This window comes from Mastomys coucha, chromosome X (genome assembly GCF_008632895.1).
Source record: "Mastomys coucha isolate ucsf_1 chromosome X, UCSF_Mcou_1, whole genome shotgun sequence".
NCBI lineage: Eukaryota > Metazoa > Chordata > Mammalia > Rodentia > Muridae > Mastomys > Mastomys coucha.
In genome coordinates this window covers 129,021,935-129,026,329 of record NC_045030.1, presented here as the reverse complement: position 1 = coordinate 129,026,329, position 4,395 = coordinate 129,021,935, and the positions used below count along the sequence as shown (strand labels likewise).

At 37.7% G+C, this 4,395-nt stretch overlaps 1 protein-coding gene across 3 annotated transcripts in view; it reads right to left on the bottom strand.

Moving 5' to 3' along the window:
* The window catches only part of LOC116094548 (melanoma antigen preferentially expressed in tumors-like), a 16,860-nt gene extending 15,162 nt beyond the window's left edge, over positions 1 to 1,698 (bottom strand). For all 3 annotated transcript variants that reach the window (XM_031376224.1, XM_031376226.1, XM_031376225.1), the window contains exons 1-3: positions 1,588 to 1,698; positions 1,295 to 1,413; positions 593 to 708 (exon numbers count right to left, since the gene is read on the bottom strand). The gene's annotated coding sequence lies outside the window, so the exon portion shown is untranslated. The remainder of the gene's footprint in view (positions 1 to 592; positions 709 to 1,294; positions 1,414 to 1,587) is intronic.
* Between the last annotated feature and the right edge of the window lie 2,697 nt (positions 1,699 to 4,395).

The following is a 4,395-nucleotide window of genomic DNA, read 5'->3' as shown; positions in this document are numbered from 1 at the left end:
AAAGATATCATAGGTATTGAAGGGGGGTCTATAGGAGGAGCAGTGGTACAAAAGGGGAACAAGAATGTGATTCAATTCTATTTAATTAAAATATGTTTTTAAATGTTAACAAATTCAGATAAATTGAAATCATGTAACTTTTCTCATAATGCAATAAAAGTTTAAAAAATAAAATAAAAAAGATTAAAAACATGAATAAAAGGAAACCATTTCATCTAAAGTCTCATAAATAAGAGAGTGGGACCTGCTCTCTGAACCCCTTTATTCTGCTTGAAGGTTTTGCCTAAGCAGTAATGCAAAATGAGGAAGTAAATGGGCTATAAACAAAAAAAGAGGTTACATAATCTCTCTATGGGGAAAGGATAAGGTCATACAATTAAAACAGTAGCAACACTTGAACACAAGCACTAAGATGAGCTTTAACACTTTCACCAAAGAGAGCAGTATGGACAGCAACATAAAATACTGTCTAGTTCACGTTCATCAGAAACGTGTGTGTGAATGTCATATGAAAACCAGCTTTGTGTACATTATGTAAAAACTTTAATGAGACAAAATAAAAATGTCAGAATTTTGAAAATAAGTGACTAACCAAGAATCTTCAAATGTGTCTGAGTTGGGAATCCAGTGAAGATCGAAGACCTATCTCTCTGGATGAGACTATGGAAAACAGCTGATCAAATTCTATGAAATATCAGGAACAATGTCCTGCAATACAAAGAAAGCATCAGAGAAATTAGTCACCAATTGAAAATGAAATTTGTAATTAACTTATCAGCATATATGCAATGTTAATCTCCTAGTTTGGTAATCTTGTACTTCTATTTCCAGTAATCCTATACTTCTAGTTTTGGTAATCTTATACTTTTTAAAAAATTTCTACACACTAAGAACATCTTTGTGAACACGTTCTTACAAGTCTAAAATTATTGCAACAAAAATCAGGATTAAGATGTTAGGTATGGAAGCATACATCTGAAATTTCAGAAAGAGAAAGATCATTAAATTTCAAGTCAAGGAGCACTTACACAGTGACACTGAAAACAACCACCTGCTCTAAAGAACCCATCACAGGAAGTGAAATCACCCTTATTTACAGCAGGAAGGTGGACATGTATTTGCTCTTCTGGTGTGAAAAATAGTTATTTTTTACAATATTGAATAAAATAGAAATGGTAAAAGTATCTGTACATTTTAGTCCTTGCTGTTTTTAAAAGACTAGAACATAATAATTAATGGCATTTGAAACGAAGATATAAATGCATAATATGATTCTTCGGAGTTGAGGTCTCACCACTTTTCGTTATCCCAGTTGACGCAGACCTCGAAATCCTCTCACAGCCCAGGAATTGCCACCACGAATGGTTCAGGAATATAAATCTTGGAAGAGGGGGTGAAAGGATGTATGGAGAACTTTAAAGAGAAAGTAGGAAATGGTTAGTCACATACTTGAAGCTCCCTCCACCTCAGAAGAAATTTATGCATCGCACAAGATGGAACTATTGAGCAATTAGTCCAAATAACAGATTAATCCCTCTACCCTGGTCATTTAGTCCCAAACAAGTTTAGTAGATTATTGTGAGTCACCTAAGTGGGCCAATTTGAAGATTTTTTTTTTAATTTTTCCACTCCCTCAGCAGTGTTAGCCGCTCATTTCTGGAGAGGAGTTCGCGGTGGTGGTCGCGCCATAGTCTTTGGTGGCGTCTGACCTTAACGGTCCCTTGTCTGATTTAAAGTGGCCGCTGGCAATTCTGATTGGCTTTCAAGAGTCAGCTGACTTGTCTCGGACGCACCCACGCCATGCTCTTCCTCGAGACCCCTAACTTTCATTGTACCTCGAGACCAATGACCTGCTGCCGCAGTATCAGCAGGTTTAGATTATGTGCCTGACTGCCCACCTTCGGGTTAGGGATTACTGATTAAGGGTTAGAGATTAAGTTTAAGTTTAGGGTTAGTTACCCAATTAATCGAAAAATAAACTATAAGTGAGACATAGCCATTGTTTGACTATAGACTTACGGAGCCAGGCCATAACATATTATCGGATTTAGTGGACAAAGCCTTAATTATTTGTTCAACTTTAATCCCACTATACTTTTTTATTCTTTTCTACACTACCATTCAATCAAATATAACTCTCATCATCATCATCAACAACAACAAAAGCTAAACTAAAATTCCAGGAGAGTAAAAGTCATTGTCTATTTCATATTTCAAGTTTGTAGCAAATGTGCACAGCTTAGTCTTCATGTGGGTCCCCTAAGAATTGGAGAGTGAGGTTGTCCCTGAGTCTGTTGCCTGCATTTGGATTTCCTTCCCCATACCTGGACAGCCTGGTTGGGTCTCAGTGGATGTTCCTAGTCCTGCTGGAACTAGATGTCCCAGGGTGGGGTGGTACCCAAGAAGAGGAGGGGATAATGGGGAGATAGATTTGCAAGAGCAGGATTGGCAAGAGAGGAGGGAGGGGGCCTGCAATTGGGGTGTAATGTGACTAAAAAAGTAAACTATGGAAAAATATAAAATGGACATACCAATACATTCAAGCCACATAAGGCTGTGAACAGGACACATTTAGATAATGAAAACATAAGGCTCAGTATAACCACTTGAGAGTGTTGAAATGTTGCTAATTATAATAATTATCATTGAGTATATGTTACCAAAATGCTGAGTGAGAAAGTCAGGCTTGTTTCTGATTTTTCACTTCTTGAAGAACTGTTTTTATTTCCACATAGTCACTTTCAACTTAAACACCAAACTACAATCCTGTCAATATTAACTCTCAGAAGAGTTATGAAGAAAATATATAAATACAAACCACCACAAAATAGTATCACACTTTTACTTAGTGAGTTGAACTGCTTACATTGTCCAGACAACAGATCTCCTTAAAATATGTTTAAAACTGGAAGGTGAGCTGGCAAGATGGCTCACTGGGTAAAGGTATTTATTCCAAGCCCGATGACCTGGAGTCTCAGGAATGGAAGGACAGAACCTGCTCCCACCCGATGTCATTTGACTTAACCCCCGCTCACCCACCCACACATACACATACACACACAAATGAATGTTTCTTTTTTAAAGAAGGTATAATTAGTCTGCTCTCCCTCCTTCAAAAGAACAGACACTGGACAAACTGAACGTCACTATTTCCCTGATGAACTCCGAACAGAAAAAGAAAACTGGAAGGTCAGAGTAGAGAGCCGTTTGTGCTTAGGTCAACCAGAATCAGGGAGATGATAATATGGCTAATGATATTTTTAAGTGGACCATTGCTTAGTGCAAATTGAATAACAGGGAATTTTGAAAAATTAGGATTTCCTTTGTTCATCTACAGAGAACATATAGGCTAATTGCATAAATATGCTATTGTGAAAGATTTCACAAGAAACTTACAGGTACAAGTATTCCTGAAGGAAATTAATTTAATGTATCTCAGGTTCATAGCTAGGAATGGACATTGATTCAGTTATAAAAAAGAATTAAATCAGGCCGTGTGTAGAAAAATGTATAAAGCCTGGATATAATCATCTTAAATAGGGCAGACAAATATCTTGTGTTTGTGTCATTTATAGATCCTATAGATTTATGGATTTTATAGAGATACATGAAATTATATTTTTGCAAGTACATGTGAGACTGTCTTGGGGAACCAAAGTTGGAGGCAGCAAAAGAAAAGGGGAAATTTAGAGGAAAGAGTGTTCAAGTCACATGATATGCTCATATAACAATGCGTCTGTGCAATCCATCACCAAGTAGAATTACTGCATTTCAGTAAAAATTCCATTTAGAAAGAGCTACAAAGTTACCCCTGGAAAAAAAAAACCACAGTAACATTTAATAATAGTTCCCTATTTTCATGGCTCTCAAAATAAGGTTTGTAATATGATGACGCGCTCCTTCAGCCCCAGTGCTTGCCTGGGAGTGGCAGGCAGATCTCCAAGTTCAATGCCAGCCTGGTCAACAGAGTGAGTTCCAGGTAGCCAGGACTACACATAGAAACCCTGTCTCGGGAAAACAAAAACAAAAACAAAAAGCTTTGTTTAATTTTTTAAGCGTCTTATTTTATATGTACGACATTCATGCAGTACTGAAAGAGACCAGAAGAGGGAGAGAGAGCAGAAAAGAGAGCCAGAGCCTCTGAATCGGAGATGCAATTAAGTCACCAGGTGAGTGGTAAAAATCTAACTCTGGTCCCCTGGAAGAGCAGCCAGTGCTCTTACTTGCTGATCCCTCTCTTTCTTGCCCCTCAAAATAGTTTTAATAGCCATCTGACCTCTCTCTCTCAAATATTATGTATGGGCCTTAAGATCCCTATTGCACTTGTCTGCATTCCTTCCTTCCTTCCTTCCTTCCTTCCTTCCTTCCTTCCTTCCTTCCTTCCTTCCTTCCTTC